The 26,139-nt window shown below is 41.5% G+C and overlaps 2 long non-coding RNA genes across 4 annotated transcripts in view; both read left to right on the plus strand.

The window, feature by feature from the left end:
* LOC138757814 (uncharacterized) overlaps positions 1-26,139 on the plus strand; it is a 179,944-nt gene that overhangs the window by 14,015 nt on the left and 139,790 nt on the right. The window lies entirely within an intron of this gene.
* Positions 161-16,829, plus strand: LOC138757817 (uncharacterized). The gene is made up of 2 exons (XR_011353911.1): positions 161-243; positions 16,639-16,829. It is a non-coding gene; the product is annotated as an uncharacterized lncRNA (long non-coding RNA).

The following is a 26,139-nucleotide window of genomic DNA, read 5'->3' on the forward strand; positions in this document are numbered from 1 at the left end:
TGCTTGCTCTCAAGCCCTGCTGATAATGGAAACCATTCTGAAAAAAAAAAAGCAGCTTGCAGCCTCTTCTGCACATTTACCAGCCCAGAGAAGCCAAAGTATGTACAGAACTTCCAGGCACAAAGAATGAAAGAATAATTCCTATTTATGTTTCAGGAATACCATGCAAAAGGCAAAAATGGGGATTAAAGATTAACAGATTTTACAGAAGGTGTATTTATGCCTTGCTATAAATTTTATCAGGTGAGATGGCCAGTTATCTGAGAAAAAGGGACCTCTTGACACTGAATGTACAGGCTGTATCTCTCTCATGATCATGGGGTCTGAATCCTGGAACTCCCTCATTAATAGCACAGTGGAATCACATTCACCTGAAAGGCTGCAGTGGTTGAAGAGCTGTGCTCACCACCACCTTCTCAAAGGCAATGAGGGTGGGTGATAAATGGAGGCCTGACTCCTATTCCATAAATGTTAAACATGCATAGTGAGTGAACTTCAACTGCAATTCACTACTGTGAAATGGTGAGACAATAAAATGCTGTGAAATGTGGTCTAAAAATGCAAGAATTCTTAACATCATATATTTATAATAATTTATTGGATTTAAATTCAATTCCCATGGCTGGGATCAAGTCGACTGGGAATGAGATTTGAACACAACATTTTCAGATGAAGACTGGAACTCTACTCTCAGCTTGATTAATGATTCCTCAATCTGTGCAAGACTTTGCTTATTACAATTTTTAGGTGGTATATAGAACACACACCACATTGACCACCGCCAGTGGGCTGATATCGCCTCAAACTGTGCATCTTGGCGCCTCACAGTTTGGCGGGCAGCAACCTCCTTTGAAGAAGACCGCAGAGCCCACCTCATTGACAAAAGGCAAAGGAGGAAAAACCCAACACCCAACCCCAACCAACCAATTTTCCCTTGCAACCGCTGCAACCGTGTCTGCCTGTCCCGCATCGGACTTGTCAGCCACAAACGAGCCTGCAGCTGACGTGGACATTTACCCCCTCCATAAATCTTCGTCCGCGAAGCCAAGCCAAAGATAGAACACACATGTCCAAACTTAAATGATCTTGTTTTTATACAGCTATTGATCCATTATGTGTGAAATGTAAAATTTTTGAAACTTCTCTGATCCTTGTGTTTTGGGAGTGGCCAAATGTAGAGAGATTCTGGAAAGACATTTTCCAAATGTTATCAACGATTCTTAAGATTAATTTGGAACCTTGCCTGTTAATTGCTCTGCTTGGTTTTTCTTGTGACTTAGATAAACCTATATCGGCATCTCAGGAAAAGTTTTAGCTTTTACCATGTTGATAGCCAGATGAGCCATCTTTATATGATTACATATGTACATCATATGTATTAAGATTTTTCCTTTTTGTATGTATGTAGCAACAATTTTAAATTAAGTTTTTTTTTAAAAAAAAAAGCAATCTTATTGAAATGGAAAGATGATTCATCCCCTAATACACAGTGGATTATATTATTTAAGTTTAGAGAAAATTAGATACGGTAGCAAAGTGTGGAGTAAGAATGATATCCACACAGTCAAGGTTGAAGACTGATTTATTGCACTGCCAGCTCTGTTTATATTCACTCCCTGCCTCTGACAACAGGAGTGATGCCATTGCAGTGCTGGCCTCCAACTGGCCAACATTCCTGCTGGGTTCGCCGGTCATTTTGTGAGCCCAGTCATGACTGTTTGCGGGCCGCTACAAGAACCCCCCTCCCCCACCAAACAGGCGATTGGAGTGTCTGCTGCTGCTTTGGGTGGCCTACCTCTGTCTTGCAGGGGCTGAGTCTCGAGTAGCTGGATAATGTCTATATGGGCTGGTTTCAGGTGGTCGAGGCTGAAGATTTCCTTTTTTGCTGACAATGTCCAATACACACATTGACCCATTGTGCCTGATGACTCTGTTCGGCTCCTCATATTGCCATTGGAGGCGTTCCCAATGTGCTCTCATTCACACAAAAACATATTCACAGATGTGCAAGTCCTTGGGGATGACGGATTTAAGCTGGCTGTGCAGCGGGGGCTGTGCAGAAGCTAGAGTACCCAGTCTTTCCCTCAACTGTTTCAGTTCAACCATAGGGGTTTCTGGATCCTTGGCAGCGGCCAAAAACTCATCCGGGATTACCAAAGGTGCATCATTGACCATTTATACTCTGGAGGCATTAAAGTTCTCCTTCGGCATGGTGCGTATCCTCAGAAGGACCAAAGGCAGTTCATTCACCCTGTTGGGCCCTTTGAGCCAGGCCATCAGGGATGCTTTTAAGTGTCTGTGGAACCGCTCCACCAACCAGTTGACCTGTGGGTGATATGCTGTGGTATGGTGGAGTTGCATTCCAAATAGTTTGGCTAGCGCTTCCCAGAGCTCCAAGGTAAACTGCGCTCCCCTGTTGGAGGTAAGATGTTCTGGAACTCCAAACCTGGACACCTAGGTATTGATTAGTGCCCTGGTGCAGGCCTCTGGTCGTGTCAGCCATCAGCACTGCCTCTGGCAACCTCATGGGGTGATCAACCATAGTGAAGAGGTATCTTGATGCCGATGTGGACATGGCTGAACCTATGCCATTGCTGGGTGCTACCAGTTGCCCCAATAATGCACAGACAAAGACTGAGGGATGACGATAGGCTTTATTACACTAGAGATTGCTGGCCTGGGTTAAGGCTAGGGCAATGAGGAGAGGAAGAGGACACTCGACCTTTATGGCCTGGGTCACATGGGACAAGTCCAGGGAGGAATCTAGGAAAGATTGTCATCAGGAGGGTGGGCCAGCCGGTACCCACAACCATATCATTAAATTCATCCCCTCTTTTAAAATAGAAACTGCAGGTAACAAACATGAGAAAAAAAAACACGGGGGGGTGGAGAAGAAGGCTCCTTCAGACTATAGGTTTAGGTGCATGGGCGACCTCCTCTTTCTACCAGACCACCGAGGGGCTGGTGTGTCTGAATACTGCTCCTCCAGAGGGGGGGTGGGGCCCGCCACGGGAGGATCTGGGACAGGGGCCGCAGGGGATGGGGTGCTGACGGGGGACTCCCGAGGGAGTGAATGATCCTTTTCCACACTAGGCTCCTGGAGGTCTGGCGGAGAGACAGGCGGCTCGAACTCTAGGACTCTGCTCCTGTGTGGTGTGATCAGGTCCTCAGTCCGATCCATGGCCAGCAGGGCAATTTCAGGGTCTCCGGCCCTCGCCAGGTCTCGGATTGGCACAGTGTCCTCATGGCCATCAGGGTACCTCACGAACATGTATTGGGGGTTTGCGTGAATGAGGTGCAGCGCTTCCACCAGTGGGCCCATTTTATGGCCCCTGATGTGCTTCCATAGCAGGACCGGCCCTGGAGTTGCCAACCATGGAGGGAGGGATAGATGAACTGTTCGCCGATCTCCTAGGGAAAGCAAAGAGGCATTCATGTGGGGTGGTGTTAGTAGCAGTGCATAGCAATACCAGATGGTGTGGAGAGCCTCTGTCAACACACCCTGCCAATGGGACACTGGCATGTTCCTTCACCTGAGGGCCATGAACATTGCCTTCCAGACAGTGGCATTCTCCCTTTCCACCTGGCCATTACCCCTGGGGTTATGACTGGTGGTCCTGCTGGTGGCTATGCCTCTGGATAGGAAGTATTGTTGCAGCATCTCACTCATGAACGAGGACCCCTGGTCGCTGTGAATGTATTTGGGATACCCAAACAGGGTGAAGATGCTATGCAGTGCCTTGATAACCGTCAACAAGGTCATATCTGGGGAGGGAATAGCAAGGAGGAACCTGGAGAATTCATCCACCACCGTCAGGAAGTAGGTGTTCCTATTGGAGGTTGGGAGGGGGCCCTTGATATTGACATTGAGTCGTTCAAAGGGGTGTGCGGCCTTAATGAGGTGTGCATTTTCTGGCCAGTACAACTGCAGCTACACAGATCTGGCAGCGTCTGGCCGTGGACCGGACGTCCTCTACGGAGTACGGGAGATTCCAAGTCTTGACAAAGTGGGACAGCCTCGTGACTCCGGGGTGGCACAGATTATCATGTAGGGCCTGGAGACAGTTGAAATGGTGCATGTCCCCTGGGATAAGGCATCTGGGGGATCGTTGAGTTTGCCCAGCTGGTACAAAATATCGTAGTTATAGGTGGACACTGTGAGGACAGTCAGCACCTCCAGCCTGGGGTGAACCAGAAAGGTGGTGTTAACTAGAATATCCTTAGCCTTCTGGTATGCCTCCAAGGCTTCCTCATCCCAGGCAACATCTTTATTTTTCCCTGCCATGAGCGTGAAAATGGGCCCTTTTTTGGTGTGAGGTTTCATGAACCGCCGAATGGCCTCCACCTTCTCGGGCAGAGATTTTGCCCCATACCTGTCAATATGATGCCCCAGGAATCAATTGTGTCCCACCCGAACTGACACTTGGCAGGCTTGATTGCCAACCCAAACTCCTGCAGGCGGGTGAGTAGTTGTCTGAGGTAAGCCGTGTGCTCTGAATGATTCTGGCTGGCAATAAGGATATTGTCCAAGTAGATGAATGCGAATGGGAGGTCCTGGCCCACCATATCCATTAGCTGCTGAAAAATCTGAACAACATTCTTAAGCCTGAAGGACATCCTCATGAATTTGAACAGGCTGTAGGGGGTGATAATGGCGGTTTTGGGTATCGCCTTGGGGTGCACTGGGATTTGATAATAACCCCTGATTAAATCGACCTTTGGAAACACCCATGCCCCTTTTAAGTTGGTGGGACATAGGGTATCTGTCTGGTGTGGAGGCCTCATTAAGGCGTTGGTAATCACCATAGAGCCTCCACCCTCCTGTTGCCTTTGGAACCATGTGCAGGGGGAAGGCCCAAGGGCTGTCCGACTGCCGTACTATCCCCAACTCCTCCATTTTCTTAAATTCCTCTTTGGTGAGGGAAAGGTTTTCAGTGGGGAAGGTGGTGCACCCTGGCGAGGAGCAGGGAGCCCTCAGTGAGGATGTGGTGTCTTACCCCATACTTTGGATCCTCGGAGAAGAATTTTGGCACTATGATTGTGGGGAGCCCTTCCAGGATGCATGTGTAGGCGTCATTGGACAGTGTGACGGAGTCGAGGTGGGGGGCCAGTAGTTTGGCTTCCCCCAGGGGCAGCAATTAAAATGTTCTGGTGTGCACCAAACGCCACCCTTTTAAGTCTACCAGCAGGCAGTGGATGAACAGGTAATCAGCTCCCAGGAGCAGTTGTGCCACTGCCGCGACAGCAGATGTCCACTTCAATTGGTGGCCAGCAAATTGTAGGGGCATGGTGAGGGTGCCATAAATTTGTATAGAGATGCTGAGCCTGGCTTGGCATCCTGTGAGTCGTAGGCCATGGGGGGGAGGGGTAGAACACTTATTTTGGCACCAGTGTCCATGAGGAACTGCCTTTCCAACAGTGTCCCATGTGTGGAGGAGGCTGTCACGTTTGCCAACCACCACAGCCGTTAACGATGGTTGGCCATGGCATTTCACGGAACTCAAAGGGTGGGCGGCATCGACGGGCCCCCACATCCCATCATTGATGATAATAACAATATGGCTGGGTAGCGGGGTCCACTTGCCTCTCCATCTGCTATGGCCTTGTTGCTGGCTGGGGTCAGGGCTTGGTGATCTGTTCCACCGAGGCACCGTTTTCTTTCTTTGCTCCCCAGAGCACGTCTCCCCGGGCTGCGACTTTTCTCAGGTTGCTGAAGTCCTTGTCGGCAAGCAAGAATCAGATATCCTTGGGCAGCTGCACCAGGAAAATCTGCTCAAAGAGCAGGCAAGGCCTGTGCTTCTCAGCGAGTGTGAGCAACTCGCTCATGAGGGCAGATGGGGCCCTGTCCCCCAAACCATCCATGTGCTGCTAACAGTTAGCACACTCACACCATGAAAGCCAGAAAGTGTGGGTTAGTGAGTCTTTGATGGCTCTGTATTTGCCTTGCTCCAGAGGCTGCCTTAGGAAATGAACGACCCTTGCTGCCATGTCCTGGTCGAGTGAGCTGACCACATAGTAGTAATGGGTATCATTGGCAATGATCCATCAAAGGTGGAATGGGCCTTCGCCAGTTCGAACTACACATGTGGCTGCAATGCCCAGAACATTGGCAAATTTAGCGAGACCGCATGGAGAGCTGCTTGGCCCGTCATCAATGTAGTGTACGCACTATGCAAGGTCGAAGACTGATTTATTGCACTGTTTATATTCACTCCCTGCTTCTGATGTCAGGAGTGATGTCATCACAGTGCCAGCTTCTGACTGGTTGGCATTCCTGCCATGACTTGATGTTTCCCGCAGTGCAGGAGGTCAAGTGGGACCGTGGCCTGTGGGGCCCTCGCAATCACCATGTTCGCCAGCCAATTATATGAGGCAGGTTGCGTCTTGGTTTGCGGGCTGCTACAATATAATATTAAAGATAAAAAGTTCCAATTTATGAAATTGTGGGACCAATTCTTAGAATTTAATAATTATTGTATGTTCCGATGGTTCATTGACTGTTCTCTGAGGGTTACCAGTGCTTCCACATTATTAGTTGCTTTTATTAATTTATAAGGTGACTTTGATTAGAGGGACAGGATAGATTAGATTTATTTTAGTGTTGTTCTTTTTTTTATTTATTTTATTCAAGTTATTTCAATAAATTGGTTTAACATGGTTGCATAGAACATTTCTAATTATTGGTGTAGTTTTATCAACTTTCTTATTCATTGGCTTTTTTTGTGCGTGCTTACCTTTTTTTTAAACTTTATTTAAGATTTTATAACATGAATAACATATAGGATTACATTAAAAAAAATTAAGAATAAAATAATAAAATTACAATACAATATCAGTAATCTAAATAAACTACACCCTCCCCAATAATTATTACACATTAATAATCCAACTCAAATTAGTCCAACCCCCCCTTCCCCCCAAAATAAAGAGAGAAGAATTAATAAAGTTAATAATATATGTGAGAAAAAAACCCACTTACAAAAAAAACAAAAACATAACTGATTAAAATACTAACAAAAAGAAAAGTAATTAGTACTAAGATGTCAGACTTAAAAAAACATATTTAAATCAAACTTAAATGCATATATTTAACAGTTAAGATGAAACATATATTTAACTCAAACTTAATATAAAAAATTAGTAAAGCTAGTAACATTATCTATCAAAAATTCTTAAACAATAATCAATTCTTAAAAAAAATTGTAGCATGAAAAAAAGATGAAAAAAAAACTTTCTCTATAGAGATAAACCTTCACCAAATATCAACTAACTTCTCATCTATCATCATATTAGTCACATAAGCCACCATCTTAAAACAAAATTCAAACCTCATTAAGCATTGTAAATTTAATTTTAGTACTCTTCCACCATTTTTCCCTTTTACTCTTGAATAGTTATCCAATAAAAGCTCCAATACCACATTTAAATATCCCCAATCATTATGTTAAAATTCAGATATCCAAATAATAAAAACACATCTACAACGAAATCTATATCTTCAACAAATGGAGCATAAACCACAAACAAAATTCAAGCCTCATTAAGAATTGTACAATTCAATTTATAATTTTCACCATTATTCCCTTCATTCTATAACTAAAATAGCAAAATAATATACACCAGAATTACCACTCCTTTCACCTTAAAGTTAAAGAAAAAATATAAAAAAAAATTTATCCATCCCATTCACATTTAAATTTCAGATATTCCTTATCTACTGAATCTTTTCTTTGGCTTGGCTTCGCGGACGAAGATTTATGGAGGGGGTAAAAAGTCCACGTCAGCTGCAGGCTCGTTTGTGGCTGACCAGTCCGATGCGGGACAGGCAGACACGATTGCAGCGGTTGCAAGGGAAAATTGGTTGGTTGGGGTTGGGTGTTGGGTTTTTCCTCCTTTGCCTTTTGTCAGTGAGGTGGGCTCTGCGGTCTTCTTCAAAGGAGGCTGCTGCCCGCCAAACTGTGAGGCGCCAAGATGCACGGTTTGAGGCGTTATCAGCCCACTGGCGGTGGTCAATGTGGCAGGCACCAAGAGATTTCTTTAGGCAGTCCTTGTACCTTTTCTTTGGTGCACCTCTGTCACGGTGGCCAGTGGAGAGCTCGCCATATAATACGATCTTGGGAAGGCGATGGTCCTCCATTCTGGAGACGTGACCCATCCAGCGCAGCTGGATCTTCAGCAGCGTGGACTCGATGCTGTCGACCTCTGCCATCTCGAGTACCTCGACGTTAGGGGTGTGAGCGCTCCAATGGATGTTGAGGATGGAGCGGAGACAACGCTGGTGGAAGCGTTCTAGGAGCCGTAGGTGGTGCCGGTAGAGGACCCATGATTCGGAGCCGAACAGGAGTGTGGGTATGACAATGGCTCTGTATACGCTTATCTTTGTGAGGTTTTTCAGTTGGTTGTTTTTCCAGACTCTTTTGTGTAGTCTTCCAAAGGCGCTATTTGCCTTGGCGAGTCTGTTGTCTATCTCATTGTCGATCCTTGCATCTGATGAAATGGACCCCAACAATGAAGACGCTGTTTACATCCGGTACCGCACGGATGGCAGTCTCTTCAATCTGAGGTGCCTGCAAGCTCACACCAAGACACAAGAGAAACTTGTCCGTGAACTACTCTTTGCAGATGATGCCGCTTTAGTTGCCCATTCAGAGCCAGCTCTTCAGCGCTTGACGTCCTGCTTTGCGGAAACTGCCAAAATGTTTGGCCTGGAAGTCAGCCTGAAGAAAACTGAGGTCCTCCATCAGCCAGCTCCCCACCATGACTACCAGCCCCCCCACATCTCCATCGGGCACACAAAACTCAAAACGGTCAACCATCTACTGAATAAACTTTACAAAAAAAACCACATCAATTTTTAGTTTTTTAAACAATCAAATACTTTCTTAAGCTTTTTTTAAATATTTAAACAAAAAAACCCCCTTCACTCTTTAATCTAATAATACAAAAAAAAGGAAAAAAAATGGGTAGGAGGTTAAAAATACCCCCTCCCGTCTAAACCGCGCAATGCGGTAACTCCCAAAAAAAATGGGTGTGAGATAACTCACACGTAGCAGATGACTTTCAGGAAATAGTGCCTATCCAGTTCTCTCCCCCAACTCTCACTTCATCTTAAACTAACATCATTATTTAATATCCCTTTTTTTTAAAAAAAAATTAGAAAAAAAAAGGACAGCTCTTCTTTTAATCAGCTCCAACTGCCGAGTCACCATTACAACCATTCCTTCTTGGAGCACGGCTCTTTCCTTCCATCTCTTGTCTCCTTAGAGATCGCGGCGGACTATGTCTCTGTTGAAACTGAGTAATTGGCAGCTCTTGAGCAAATGCTATAGCTTCCTTTGGAGAATCAAAGAACTTTGGTTGGCAACCATCTTGAAAAACCTTCAAAACAGCTGGATATCTAAAGGTTGCCTTGTAACCTTTCTTCCACAACAACTCTTTAGCAGGATTGAATTCCCGTCGTTGGAACATAACTTCTTGACTCAAATCCGCATAGAAGAAAACTCGATTATTTTGAATCATCAAGGGTAATTTTCTCTGTTGTGCATTTCTAATAGCCACTCGTAAAATTATTTCTCTGTCGTAATAATTCAAGCAACGAACCAAAACAGGTCTTGGACTTTGACCTGAAATAGGTCTTCTACGCAAGGCTCTATGAGCACGTTCCAGTATTATACCTTCTGGGAAATGTTCTTGACCCAGCACCTGCGGATTCCATTCAGTAAAAAAATTTCTTATTCATACCTTCCGGCAAACCAATAATCTTTATATTGTTCCGTCTGGATTGGTTTTACAAATAATCAATCTTTTTCACCAGATTTTTATTTTGAGTTTAAGTCTTCGACCATTTTGGTCACATCAAAAACTTGATCCCGTATTTAGTCTATATCTTCTTCACACGAATTAAATTTATCTCTCACTTCAAGCTTAAAAGCTCCAAACTCAGCCATCTGTTGAGAATGTATTTTCACCAAAGTATTAAACCTAGTACCAAGTTCATTCATAATCTTGGATAATCCCTGCATTGTATAAGATAATTTAGATTCAAAATTCACAAAAATCTTTTCAATTGGAAGAGATTTTGGCTCAACAGATTCCTGCTTCTTCTCCAAAGTATCTTCTATTCCTTCCTTCATTCTGGTTACCTTCTTTGTAGTATGACTGCGTGTGGAAACCCCAGCCACAGCCTCTCCAGCAATGACTGGAGGACGCTGGCCGGGGTTTTCCCCAGTCCATAATGTATTAAATTCTCCCAGTACATCAAGTTGTATAGGTTCTTGTATCTCAAGAGATGCAGTTTGCAGCGCCACCTCTACAGTTGACAAATGCCTTTGAGTAACTCTTTGTTCTAAAGGTTGTTTGGTGCCCTCTTTAGGGGGCTCTACCGATGTAACATAGAGCTCTACATCCGAACACTGTACCTCTCTCCTGGGATCCATTTCACGCTGAGTCCCGGTGTCTTTCCTGTAGGTAGGCTCCAAAACTTGAACTTTTGGAAAATGTATTTTTGATGATCTGTTGTCGTTTTTTTTTCTCTCTTTTCCACCAATTGTACCATCATAAGTTAAATTAACAGCACTGAAATTATCTAAACTTTTAAAGAATTTTAACGGGCATTTCTAGACAAAACAATAAGATAGAGTCAGGAGAGGACTGGAAGGCACGTCTGATCCTTACACCATCTTGCCACGCCCCCCCTTGTGCGTGCTTACCTGTATACAAATGAATTATTATGTAATTATCAATTTTGTATTCATGCTTATGTTAAACTCAATAAAAATATTTTAAAAAGAGAGAAAATGCAATAATTTATTTATTCCTTGGAAACATATCTGTGGAGAATTAGAGATAGTACACTGTTGACATTAGTAAGTACAGCAGAACTAGCGGAGTACTGGGTCTAAAATTAAAGCCCAACCCAAATCTGACCCAAACTTGAAGCTTAAGGTTTGTTCTACTCTGACCAAACCTGACCTGAACTTTGTATAATATTAACCAAGTCATCCAGATCGAGATGACGCATTGAGCCAGCATCCATTGAACGATCCAACTCAAATGTTCTTTTCGAAAATGTTTTTTTTCAGGGGGGGTCATAGCTGGTAGAGTTGCTGCCTCACTGTGCCAGAGACCTGGGTTCAATCCTGAACAGGCTTGCTGTCTGTGTGGAGTTTGCATGTTCTTCCTGTGACTGTCATTTACATGCAGGGTAGTAGGTTAATTGACTACCATGATAGAATATGGGGGAACCTGGTGGGAATCTGTGGAGAATAAAATAAGATCAGTTCATGATCAGTCTATATGGTTGCTTGATGGCTTGTCTGGATTGAGGCGTTCTTCTTTAGTTAACACAGCTTTCCCTCCACTATCATCAATGCAACCCTCACCTGCATCTATAATACACAATGTGCTGAAGAAATTCAGTGGAGCCAACATTTCAGGCTTGGGCACTTCATCAGGCATAAGCAAAATGAGACAGGTGCCTGAATAAAGAGGTTGGAGGCTGTGGGGTGGGTGAGAGGAGAAGAGGGAGGAAGGAGTGGGGGAAGACTCAGGCAAACACGTTAGAGGTCATAAGTCGGCATAGATATCATAAGTGGGCATAGACGGGAGTGCAGAAGAGCAAAAATTTGAGAAGGCTTAAGGGAGATGATGAAGGGCAGCTCCCTGATCGACGAAGGAAGGGGGGAGGAAAGGAAACAGAGGGATAAGGAAAGAAAGAGACAGTGGGAGGAGGTTAATGGAAATTGGAGGTCATGTTAATCCAACCTGGTTGGAGATTGCCAAGACAGAATTTCAGATGTTTCTCCAGTTTTCGGGTGCCCTCAGTTGGCAGTGCATAAGGCCATGGGCAGACAAGTTGATGTCGTAATGGTGTTCTGAATTGAAATGGTTGGCGCTGGAAGGTCCATGCTGAGTTTCTCTAGCATGCCATTGTATGGCACTTGACCCCAGCATCTGAAGTGTTTCTTGTTTAACTCCTCACGACCATCTCCTTCATTAGGCCTTTTCACATCGCAGAGTACATGTGAGTTAACTCTCCAAATTGGAGGGTCAAATTGCGGGAATCACAAAGTGCGAAAAGAAATAACTGGGCAGGGTGAATCAATTTCAACCAGGCTCTGAGCAGAGTTGAGAGCCAGGCCAAGTTAACTCACCAATTGCCTTCTGGATGTGTGAAATGACAACCAGTCCTACCAGTTACAATTAGTGATGTTAGTGCCTGCAAGCTTGTGTCAGTCTGGCAAGTAAATTTCACAGTGCGGCCAGCCCCCTGCTCCACTGCCTGAGCCCCACTCTGACAGCCCCCCACCCCGCTGCCTGAGACCCGCTCTGACAGCCCCTCATTGTTGCGTTACCTGGGGGACCGGCCTGAGGGAATGGGTGGTGTGAGAGTGTGGGCAAGGGAGCAGATGGCATGTAGGAATGGGCGGCATGAGGGAGCGGACGGAGTGAGGGTGCAGGAGGTGTGTGGGAGCATGAGGGGAGCGGGAGGCATGAGGGAGCAGGTGGTGTGAGATTACATAAACCAACACATTATAACATATCCAAATACGCAAATCTTATGTTTTAAATCAATTCTAAATGTTAAATTTCAATACATCTAATATTACTCCTAATTAATCATATATCTATTAAGAATCTCATATCTCTTCCATCATCCATTTTAAATTCCATGTTAAATTAATTCTCTAAAGTAAAATAAAAAATCAATGAAATCAATATAACTCTATTCATAAACACATATTTAATAATAGAACCCCCTCTGTGGCATTAAGGAATATAGCACCACTTCCCCCCGCTCCCCCCCACCATCATTATCATATGAGATGCGGCTGATTGCCACAAACAAGCCCTTAAACAGCGGCCGACGGACTCCGACACCTTACATCACCTCCCAAATATTACATCAGAGCAAAGTCTCTAATTTACTAATCCATTGCCCCATTCCAAATAGTTTTTTCTCATTTACTCAACCTATTAAATGGCAAAGTTTCCACCAAATCTGATTTGATTATGGCCGTTGTCTGAGAGTTCTATGTGCTTTTCAATCTTAATTGGACCTCTTATATTTTAAATCAATTCTAAATGTTAAATTCCAATATATCTAACAATATCCTAATGAATCATATATCCATTAAAAATCTCACATCTCTCCAACATCCAATTTAAATTCAGTATTTAATCAATTCTCTAAATTAAAATAGAACATCAATGCAATTCCATTTATAGATATATATATAATAGTGGAACTTCCTCAATCCCCCCCTACCCCGCCCCCCACATTGGTGCTAAGAACAAAAGCAGCACCCCCCCCTCTATCGTGCGGGATGTGGCTCATTGCCACATACGAGCCTATGAACAGCAGCCGATGGACTCTGGCACCCATCATCTCTCAGGTGTTACATCAAAACAGAGCCTCTAATTTACTAGTCCATTGTCTCATTGCAAATAATTTCTTCACATTTACTCATCCTATTAGAAGGCAAAGTTTCCACAAAATCTGATGCCTGTTTGTAATCCATAAAAAAATGTGTTTTTGCCATCGAGTAATATAATCTTCATCATCACTGGATAACATAATATAAACTTGTATCCCTTTTCCAAAAGACTTCTCTTGACTTCATTAAACTGTCTCCTCTTAGCCAACAGCTGTGTAGTAATATCCGGATAAAAGAAAACATTCGAACCATGATATTCAAGTGGACTTTTCTTTATTCTTACTTTTTTTTGCTGCTATAGCTAGAATCTTTTCCTTGTCTTGATATTTTGAACACTTAATTACTATAGAGCAAGATTTCTCATCTGATTGCAGTCGTGGTCTGAGGGCTCTATGTGCTTTTTCATTTTCAATTAGACCTTCAAATTGATTTACCCCCAGAACCTTGGGTATCCATCCTTGGAGAAACTGAATCACATCATGTTTTTCTTCTCCTTCCTCCAAGCCAACAATCTTAATGTTGCTTCTCCTACTAAAATTTTCCATCTTAACAATTTTATCAGAATTTATCTTCCTCTCAATAATTTCTTCCTTAACTCCATACTCCAAATTTTTCAGCTTCTCCTTTATACATTTACCCTTTTCACAAGCCTTCATAATATTCTGATTTTCTTCATTCTGTTTTTCTTGTACTTCCATCATATTTGTTGATAATTGCTCATATTTTTCATTCATATCTTTAACCTCAGATCTTAAATAATCTATTTCTTTCCACATCATTTTGATATAATCTCACATTCCCATACCATCTGTTGCAATTCACCATCAGAGATCTCTTTATCCTTTTGTATAGCCTTAGTTTTATATTTAACTTGTTTAGCATCTTCATAAACTGAACCAACCTCTCCAAATCTTGACTGTCCTTGTTCTACAACACTTGCTAATTCACCACTGAAATCAGTCCTCTAACTCAAACTTGACACTTTGACCTTGCTGTTTTCTTTGGCCCAATGCCATCTTCGCCAGTGGAAAGGCTGGTCACACTCGCTGCTGCTCCCTGCGTCAGAGACCTCTTTTCATATCCAGGAACACACCTTCATCCACTCCAGCAACAACAATTCCTTTCTTCAAAGGCATTTTAAAAAGTAAATGGACTATTCTTATCTTCTTCCTTCATATTTTAATCTCTGTTTACTTTAGCTAAATAATCATTTTCTTGGGAGTTTTAGGATCCCACATCCTACATCCTCTGTGACACATGATTCCCCTTTCCTAAATATATTTGACAGATTCACGCTGTCTAAAAGTTTCTCATATGATTTTCCCAGTCAATATTTGGAAAGTTAAAATCCCTGACCATGATATCTGATTTGACCTTCATCTGGCAGCAATCTCCTGGCATATTTTATCCTCTAATTTGCGTTGACAATTTGGAGGACAGTAGTAAACTCCCAACAAGCTGATCAAGCCTTACTTCTTCCTCAGCTGCACCTATGTAGCCTTAGTAGCAGATCCACATCTGACCATTGCCGTGATAGCCTCCTTAACCATTAATGCAGTTCCCCCTCCTCTTTTATGCCCACCTCTTTCCTACCTGAGGCACCTGTATCCTGGAATGTTGAGCTGCCAGTCCTGCCCCTCTCTAATCAAGTTTCTGTAATGGCCACCACATCTCAGTTATGTGTTTATCCATGCCCCAAGTTCATCTGCTTTATCTGATAGGCTTCTAGCATTAAAATAGGCACAAATTAAACCAACAGTCTTTCTTCACTTCCTGCCTTTCTTCTGCCTACTAAACTTTCTCTCATCACCCACCATATGAACTTTTAACCTCTTACTTACATCTGTCCTGCATAAGATTTCATCCTCCTGCTAATCTAGTTTAAACCCACCTGTGCAGCACTAGTGAACCTATCTGCCAGGATATTGGTCCCCCTCTGGTTTAATTGCAATCTGTCCCTCATGAACAAGTTGCCTCTTCCTAGAGAAGATCCCATTGATCCAGTAACCTGAATCCCTGCCCCCTGCACCAGGGCCTCAGCCATGGATTCATTTGGCCTATCATTATGCAAAATATATTGTCTCTGACATTTGATGGTTGTGCACCACATCTATTGCCATCTAATTGTATCAGCGTGTGACAGGGATTGTTAAAGATGCTACTGATGTTCTGTGCCAATGAATCAAGGAGACAAATTTGGGGAGGGGAGTGAAATAGATAACTGACCTTTGAAAAACACAAAATTTGCAATGATGGAATCTTGAATGAACAAAGAGAAACTGGAGGGTCTCAACTGGTCCGGCAGCATCCATCGAGAGAAATGGTCAGTCAACATTTCTGGTCAGGACCCTTTATCGAGATCTGAAATGTTGACTGGCTGTTTTTCTCCATAGATGTTGCCAATCCTGCTGAGTCCTTCCAGCTTCTTGAGGTAACAGACTGCTGTTTGATTTCTGTTTAATACGTGCAACGAGTTCCCATCCTTGGGTGTAGAACAGCACTAATTAAACTTGTGTATAGTAATCAGGATCTAATTATACCAGCTTGGCATCAGGGATTTTTGCTCTCATCTATTTCCAATTAATCATGTATAAGGGACATTCTTTATCATAAAAGTTTCATCTTAAGGAACAACAGACTTGATAGACTTTGCTATCAGAAGAAAACCTTCATAATTTCAAATGTATTTCACGGTCTCTTTATCAGTCCATTTAATCTTTTCAAATAGTTATAGGGACATATAATTCTTGTAAATCACATTTCCATCTTCACATTTTTGGGATAATTTCATACCCATTATCTTAAATATTTTAACTTCAGACGTACAGCATGGTTACAGGCCATTTTGGCCCACGAGTCCTTGCCACCCAATTTACACCCAATTAACCTGCAACCTCAGTAAATTTCAAAAAGTGGGAGGAAACTGGAAATTCTGGGAAAACATGAGGAGAATGTATAAACTCCTTACAGACAGTACAGGATTTGAACTCCGGTCCAGATTGCTGGCATTGTAAAGGCATTGCTCTATCCCAATTGTGCCGCCCTACGCCAACCGTGCTGCACAGATAAACTCTGCAGAACAGATAAAGGACCAAAGGTAGAACAAAATATTGGCAAACTTTGCATGTCAAAGAAAAATCTGAATAAATTGAAGAAGAAAGATATGAAAAGAGATTGATGTTCATCTTTATATCTCTTGCAGGGGGAATGGCAACCGAATAATGAACTTTCAGAATAAATGGTATTTTAAGCACCAGGATGTCCCAAAATAGATTATAGTAATTGAACTATTTTTTAAACTCTGGAATGCTGTAATATAGGGAATGTCTGTAAACAGTTGCAGCTCATAACATTTTAGAAGCAAAATAAAAGAGAAATAATTGTTAAATATAAGCTTCATTTATCAACTTTTCTCCTGAATTCATCTATATCTACAATCTCAGAAAGTCACTCCTAATAATTTGATAACCCTGTGGGAAACTGCAGATCTTGACTATTACTGTGAAGGAGTTGTGTGTGCCAATCATGATGTTCCCTTTGACAAATAGTAGCAAGAATAATAAGGAGAATATTATTTTTCAAAGGATGTTTTATAAATTATTTGGAGAGCTTTTCACACCTATCATCAGCTGAAGTTCAAAGGAGGTAACCCATTACCTATTCATTCATTCATTTATTTATTTTCACTAATGGTTATCTTGTCATGTTTTTTTCTGATCGTGGACCACCTCACATTGTGGATGCTTTGATTAACAGAAGGTGACTGCAACTAATCAATATTAACACAGATGTATAATGCCAGATCAAAATGCATCAGGTACCTTTTTGCTCTTGGCTGTCCTGTGAAGAGGCTCACAAAGTAACAATAGTTGCATGTCCCTTACCAGGAGCATGCAGTTTCTCATCAACACTCACCTTGTCCCTGCTCCACTACCTCCCGCAGTCTCACAGCCAACCACCTAATCACAGAATCCAATGAACTCCTGTTTCTTTTTTCTATCGGCAATACTGCCTGGAAGAGTGTCTAATATGAGAACTAAATTTGCTTTTTTAATGTTTGATGCTTTTATTTGTTTACCTCACATGACTAAAATAATGTGAAACACAAAATTCTGCAGATGCTGTGATTACAGTAACTCAGCATCAAAGAAGGGTTCAGGCCTGAAATGTTGCTTATATATATCTTTACCTCCTATAGAGAATATGTGACCTGCTGAGTTCCTCCTTCCTGGAGAGGTTTTCTGAAATATGGACTCTCACCAATATGGTCAGGTGCAGGGTCCCTCAGCCTTTATTTCCTAAAATAACAATGAGCTCCTTGATCTTGGGGACATTGAGAGCAAAATTGTTGTTCAGGAACCATTCAACCAGATTCTGTATTCTGACTCATCAGTTTTAGTTTTTAGGCCGACATTGATGGTGTCATCAGAGAATTTGTAGATTCAGTTGGAGCTCAGCTTGAATATGCAGGGATATAATTTATCAAGCATTGACACTCACTAAAGTACACAAGGTACTGAATAAATGGAAATAAAGAACCCTTGGATGTGATGATCTCCACTCAAGTGTTTTAGAGGAAAATTAACAAAAGTACAGCTCTTTAAGATATAATCTGAGTTTAATTGTATTTGTCACATTATATCTGTTACAGTAAGAAAGGATCTTCTGCAAGCTGTCTAATAGGTCAGCTCTAACATTCATATGGCTTTATAAAGTAGAAAAATAAGAACACATTTACCAAGTATTGAGTTACAATGAGAAAAAATATCAATGGGTATAAAGCAAGAGGAGCATGATTGCAGAGTTGGGTGATTCTTTGAGGAGCAACAGGAGTAGGAGAGAATCTGTTTTTAAGCCTGTTCATGCATTAAAAAAATAATTTCACACCTTTGAGCCTCCTCCCCAATGTGAGGAGGGAGAACAGAGTGTAACTTGGATGTGATGAGTTATTTTTACCATGTTGGTTGCCTTTCCTTGATAGTGGGAGATGCAGACCATGTAGAGGAGAGAAGCTTGTGTGATGTCCACTATATTCTTCAGCTTCTTCTGATCTTGAACAAAGCAGTTTCTAAGCCATACTGTGAAGCTTTCAATGGTGCATCTGTAAAAGCCGATGAGTGAGGATTTGAGGACCTGAGGATTTGCTGAACTTCCAACCCATTTAAGAAGAGGCATTGGTGAGCTTTCTTGACTTTTGTCTTGGCAGCAAATTTGAAGATGGAGCTGGAGCAGAATCTGACTGTGGGTGTAGAGCAGGGGTTCTCAACCTTTTTCTTTCCACTCACATACCACTTTAAGCCATCCCTATGCCATCGGTTCTCTATGATTAGTAAGGGATGGCTTAAGGTGGTGTGCGGGTGGAAAGAAAAAGTTTGAAAACCACTGTTTTAATCGTTCCTAATTGATTCTTTCTGTGCAGTTTCATAACTCCGAAGGAAATGGGCCAGTGACATTTTTTTTCAAGCAAAATATTTCAGTAAAAATTGGGTCTAGAACAGTGATTCTCAACCTTCCCTTCCCACTCACATACCACCTTAAGCCATCCCTTACTAATCACAGAGCACCGATGGCATAGGGATTACTTAAAGTGTATGTGAGTGGAAAGAAAAAAGGTTGAGGACCACTGGTCTAGAGGGAGTACAGTAAGGGACTAGATAAATGTCCTTGAGAAGCACTGGTGTTGAGTGTGATGATGGAGGAGATGTTGCTGATCATTTTCATTGAAGCCAAGATTCCAAAGTTTGGGGATGTGTTTGGTAGGGAGAATGGTATTGAAGGTGGAATTGTAGTCAAAGCTCACTTAATTCAGGAACTGTTTGTTTATACAAGAAAAATTGAAAATGGATCACCATTATTTAAGAAAAATGTAAAAAAACGTGAAATAATTTAACTTGTTAGTCTAACATCTGTTGTGAATTACTGGAAGCCATTGCTATGGATAGAATGAATGAACTCTTGGAGATATTTGAGCTGGGAAGACGGAGACCCAGCATGAATTTGGGTTGATCAGGTTGAATTCATTTTATTGTTTTGTTGAAGACTAAACCATTTGCATATTGTTTCTGGGACATTTAGAAGAACTCTGATTAGGTTCCACAGAAGAAACCTCTTTCTGAACTGAAAGCACTTAGAATTGAAGGCAATTCATTGACCTTTTAGGAAATTGGTCAAACAGTGAATGACAGAGATGATCTAATGGATTTGCATATGAATTAAGTTTGTTGCAATTCAATTATAGATCATATTGGTCAATTATATAGGTAAAACAATAGAATGCCATGGATGCAACTTTGGCATTGACAATGAAAGGTGGAATAGTTGGCATAAATGGAAACATAAGTTTTAAAAAAATATATTGATAGATTAAGTGAATAGGTTGTAGAGCTCGTCGAAAGAATCAAAGACTTGTTGATCCAAACCAAGGCTTTTATTAGCAAAAGACAGGAGCTCTTCACAGGTGGCCGACCAGTCCGGAATGATCCGACCTGGCTAGGGACACAACCCTTTAAGGCCCAGACAGTAGGCGTGGCTAAGCTCTCAGCCAATCGCTATAAGCACAGTCTAGATACTGTAACTCTATACACTATATACATTGGTGATCGATCTGTACTATCACATAGGTGAAACTATGCCACATGGATTTTAATACAAGCAATGATCGGGTCATCCATATTAGATCAAAAAAGTGCTATTAGAATTATAATAAAATGAGAATAGTGGAAGTATAAAGACTTACAAGTCAATATAACCAATATAACCAGATGAGAGTTTTTTGTCAGGTACAAACTTATAATAAGAATCACCATGATTCTTACTTGCTGCTGGCACATGGGTATGTAAAATACACCAGCTACAACAATATGCATTAAGATAGCCATAATATGCCAAGACAAAAAATAGAGAACAAATATAAAGGAATTGATTAATAAATATTCTCAGTTGCAATTAGTGGAAGAAAAAACATTTCAGTTGGGCTGACAACTTTTGGTGGCCTCAGAGTAATTTATGGTTAAGTAGTACCAGAAGATTTGAAAGCCTGATAGCTGATGGAAAAAGATAATTATTCTTGAACCTAGAAGTGTTGGACCTGGGCTCTGTACCTTCTGCCTGAAGGTAGCAGCGAGAAGAGATGTGACCACAGTGGTGGGGTTCCTTAGATGGGAGGCCAGTGCACTAATATAGGTTTGCCATTTTCTGTAGCCATGTGCATTCCTGAGCACTCAAGTTTCCAAACCAGGATGTCATGCAATTACGATAGTCAGTATGCCTCTCAAAGTACACCTGTGGAAGTTCAATACAGTATTTGACAACATGTTAAAGCTCCTCTGATTTCTTAATATTGCCAGATTGCTAAAATGAACCAGACACTTACAAATGGTAACGAAAAAAATAGTGAAAGGCTTATCCTCTTAGGCAGATTACATTTTAAAGTGATGGCCACATGTGCACCAATTTATGGAATAAAGTAAATCTTGGAGGCAGAAATAAAATTAAACACCTGCAAAACAAATCAATATGACCCCAGAATCTGATTTGCTATAGAAGGCTACGAACATTTGTGCAATCAATAAGCAGTCTGAAAGTGGCTGATCAAACCTTTAGATGGTACTAGTCTGATTGTCCTTCCTTCTGATAAACATGCTAAAGAGTATAATTAACAGAAGCTGCTAGTGGAGGGTTCCACTCCAAAGAACAAAAGACTCAGATTGATACAGTGGACAAACGCATGTGTGATAACTAAACTGACTGAGGCTGTTCCAAACACGATGTCTAGGGTGTTGAAACATTCATCAATATGGCACTGAGACCTACACAGTGTGGAATTCAATGCAACTTGCTTTCACTCACACTCTCTTCACCCTTCTCTCCACCCCACCACCTCCTTTCAGCAGGCAGAAGATAAATGATCTTGAAAACCTCTAGATTCAATGGCAGTTTCTTTCTTGCTGTAATCAGCCTCTTAAATTGACCTTACTTTGATAACAGTTGATGCCTATGCACTGTTTTAACTGTACTCTTCTCTGTACCCTGTGCTTTATTTTTAGGACATTATACCAGCACTCTGACTTTAATTTTTAAATTTAAATTTTACATTTTTAATTTTTAAAATTTAAATTTATGACATGCAGCACGGTAACAGGTAATTTTTGCCCACGAGTCTGTATTGCCCAATTTACACTCAATTAACCTACAACCCTAGTACGTTTCGAATGATGGGAGGAAACTAGAGCCCCCAGGGAAAACGCTTGCAGACAGAGGGAGAACATACAAGCTCCTTACAGACTGTGGTATTTAAACCCCGGTCCCAATTGCTGGTGCTGTGAAGGTGTTGCGCTCACTGCTACCCCTGCCGTGCCATCACTTACTGTGAAACAATACCATGAACTTATGTTTTATTGTTGCTGTACTTAATTATTAGTTGACTTGTCTGGAAATCACACAAGATGTAACAGCTGTGTAGCAGGCCAAGCGGGCACTCAGCACAGTAATGCGAACCGCCATCATCAGTGCAGTGCATGGATTTACCTAAGGGCTGGCATGCTAGCGGTACTGAGTGCCAAGGAATGGTGCATTGATCAGCTGGGGTCCCCTGCTGAAAGGCACGGGACGTTAACAAGTCTCAATTTAAACCTGCTGGTCTCGTGGACCAGCAGCCGTCCCTTAACAAGGTCCCACCTTGTCCCGTGGAGCCCGGGTCAGGCAGGGAATAAAAGCCGCTTGAAAAGCTTCAGTAAACCAGTCTTGAGTTGACTACTCTGGCATGTGTTTGTATTTCTTTAGTAGCTCTACCGGAGTAGTCACTGCAAAATTAAAGCTTTCCACTGTGTCTTGGTTCTCAGGACAATAAACAATTTGATTTATTGATCTTCGAAAAATAAGAAAAAAACAATTAAGAGTCAAAATGGTACTCAAATGATCGGATCTGAACGATGCATTCCCTTTTATTGTACTGAAAGAGTCATTGGAAATGCGTAAGATACACAGCTCAAGATGCATCACAACATAAAATATAACCTGTTGTATCCGCAGAAACAAAATGAAGAATAGTGCCAGAACTGAACATTTCTTTGTGGTTTAGAGTCGAGTTTGATCTCGAGTCAGATCAAAGTATAAGACTGTCCTTTATGGAAATGTTGCTAGGCAATTTTTTGATGAAGTAATTTTGATTATATTTAACAGGCACTGTCTTTAAAAGGATTAATCTTTGCTAGCTCTACCCTGATTCTAATTTCCTTTAGGCGATATTTTTGTACAGCCAAACATTTATTTGCCCCTATACTGACTCTAATGTAATTGAAACAAAAAAATATGGGTGCACTTTGAAAGAGTCAGCTCTGTTTTCAGTTAAAATCTACTATCACGTGATCCCATAACAACCAGCAGCCCATATTAACTGGCAATTTCATTACTGGAGATAGTGGCAGATGAGAACATCTTTAATCATAAAATAAACTTTCCATTCATTCGACTGAAGATCTGATAGCTCAGGAATTTTTATGCAGCTGCCAACTCCCTACAATGTTGTAACAGTTGAACAATGGAACAAAACACAAGTCAAGGGAAAGGCAAGTGTTGCAGTAATACCAGCAGATAAATATTATGATGGCCTCTGATGGCTGCGATTACCTAGTTGCTGTAGATGCACGGTTGCTAAACACCTACAAAACACTGAGGACATATTTTACTTTTATATGGCTAAGATTGATTACCTGACCAATATTCTGGTAGTGACCTGGAAGATGGATGGAAATGAACAAGAATAATTTCAAATTTCAATGCATCCCAAAAGGAAAATTTGATGAGGTATCCCACATTTCTACTGGTGGCGAATCTTTCTGCCTTGCATCAGGCAAAAGGAAATTTCATGTAATAGGACACTGTTTTATTACTGTGATTTTGAATTGAATCTTGAACATCTGAAGCATTAACTCTTCCCCTTTCCCAAGATGCGACCAAAGCTGACAAGTGCCCAGCATTTTCTATTGGTGCTTTTGTATTCAGAGGGCTTCATGAAGGGATTGGAAATGTGTCTTGTGCAACCTGGTCAGTCACAATTTTGGGTTGGGATGCTACTGAAACACAAAAATAAGGTCCTGGCCCTCACTAAAAGCGTTCCAACCTGAAACATTGACTCTCTGGATACTGTCTGATCCATTGAGTCTCTCTGCCTTCTCTTTGTTCACTCACACTAAACATTATTCCTCACTGAACATTACTAACATTCAGGATATCTGCTCATCCTGGCATTGCTAGTGCGGAATTTGTATCATTAGAACATGCACACCGATCTCACAATGGGTGTAATCAAGAGACTTGTGCAGCTCCCCCAGTTCACAAGCAAAAGCTGGTGGGGAAACAGAGAACCTGCAACAGGAGGCTCAGCTGAGTGGTATACTGTGGATGGGAGAGATAGGAATGCTTCTTGCTGATTCCAGAGGTTACATTGGCTACCTGCTTCCCAGAAAACATGCTTGGAACAAAATGTTTTGAGAACCATTTTCCAGCACTTTAAAGTATGGAAAAGTTGGAGGAAAATGGTTTTCCAGTGGAAAGAAAATAAAACAAAGAAAAAATACTATGAAGGCATGTATGACACAATTTGTCCTGTGACTCAGAACATAGTTATGTTGGGAAGAGTGTCTTGAAGTTAAGAAGGTGAAGGGCTAATCAAATGGAAGTCTTTGAGATTGAGATAACATAGCACTAAATTACTTCCTCCAGTTGGATGGCAATTATTAGGCTTAAGATAAGAGAATAAATAATTATGGAAGCAAATCCCAATTACAATAATGTTCCAGAGGTTAGTTTGGCTGCAGCATCCTTGTGTATGTCACATTTTAAATTCATGTATTTCTTTAAAAGAAAATCAAACATTTAAGTGAAAAATAAGATAAAGAAAGAATGCGGCAAGAGAGCTTCGGATAGATTTAGAGAAAACTAACACGGTCTAAATGAGGTGTTCTGGAACTTGATATACATTTATGAGAGAGTCAGTTATTCTTGAAATAGCATGGAAACAAATGCTATTGCATTGCTTACAAATGAGCGAGCACATTGAAGAAATAGTGGTGACGAATCAAGACCATCCATTTACAAATGGACCACGAATCGAGCTAAAGCAGACTGCTGACTGCATGCAAGACTGAAATTTCAATTGAATTGATTGGCAGGATAAATATGTGCACAACAGAGTTCCAATTTGGGGATAAAAGGATTAGCTTCTTCCCTGAGATAAAGAGGCATGCTAAGGACCATTAGGATTCCACTCCATAAGGTCAAATCAGAAAAGCATTTTAAGAGGTTTTGAACAGAATGGTTTGGAAAAAAAAATCTGATGGTAATAATTATTTTATACAAACTAATTAAACTAAGTGAACATATGTGAGTAACTGCTTTGGAAAATTTCTTTTGCATGAAGTTCTATGAATATTGCGGTTTGAGCATAATTGCTATAACTTATCCCAGTCTCCTAATAACCATGGTTGCATAAATGTGTATTTAGTATGTAATTGATGGGAACATTGAGTTTATATCATGTCCAGAAGTGCCATGGGAATAAAATGTGTGCTTAATCACTGCTCTAAGATCATTTATGCAGAAACTATAACTAACTAAACATTGAATTGAGAAACCACATCATTATTCTTACCACAGCCACAATTTAGCTGAGCATACTTATTTGGTCTGCTAACAATTAGATCAGTTTAAGAAAAAAAAACTCCCTGTCTATTGTAAACTGAGGAGATTGTCATGGATTCAGTTCTATTTGGTGAAAAATTGTCATTCCTGATGAACCATTGAAATAGTGTCTAACTATTGCTTTCCATGGAAGCTGCCTGACCTGCTGAGTTCCTCCACCATTTTGTCTATTGCTCTCAGATTATTACTGCTGACAATTTTCCTTTGAGGAATTTGTTGCCATAATCAACCGCTTCCATCTCCAAACAGAATAAAAAGTTCCATCGTAATTGGCAATTTTTAGTCTGCCATGTTTTGATCAGATTCAGACATTCAAAATAATGCAGCCAGAAATTCTGGTGGTAGCAGCTATTGAACAGACCCTGCCACTGGTCTTGAGGATAGGAAGGCCTTCTACATCTACATCTGGGTCAGGATGAGAGAACAGTGGGCTTTTGATTCTAGATCAACAACTCTCATCCAAAAAAGCTTTGTCCAGTGTAGAGTCACAGAGCATGGAACAGGCCCTTTGAACTAAAACTCACCCATGCTGACAGAGTTGGCCTTCTGGGCTGGTCCCATAGCCTGCATTTGGTCCATATTCTTCTAAGCACTTCCTATCCATTTATTTGTCAAAAAGACTTGCTAATGTTGTCATTGCCAGAGGAAACTACAGTTTGTTTCCAGATATGGACTACCCTCTGGGTGTAAAGGTTGTCCTTCCGGTCCCTCTTAAATCTCTCCCCCTCACCTTAAGCCCATGGCCTCAAATTCTAGAATTATCTGCCCTGGGGGAAAAAAGGCTGTAAGCATTAACTTTTTCCATGATTTTACAAACCCCTGTCAGGTAACCACTCAGCCTCCCAGGTTCCATGTAATAAACACCTGACCCATCTAATCTCTCCCTATAACTCAACTAGAGCACAATTATAATTTGATAATTTAAGACCAATTAGCTCCAGACATTCCTTCTTGTTCAATCTGTTATCATAAGGCTACCCCTTGATGGTTTCTGGACAGATGC

The sequence above is a fragment of the Narcine bancroftii genome, chromosome 3, assembly GCF_036971445.1.
Source record: "Narcine bancroftii isolate sNarBan1 chromosome 3, sNarBan1.hap1, whole genome shotgun sequence".
Classification (NCBI taxonomy): domain Eukaryota; kingdom Metazoa; phylum Chordata; class Chondrichthyes; order Torpediniformes; family Narcinidae; genus Narcine; species Narcine bancroftii.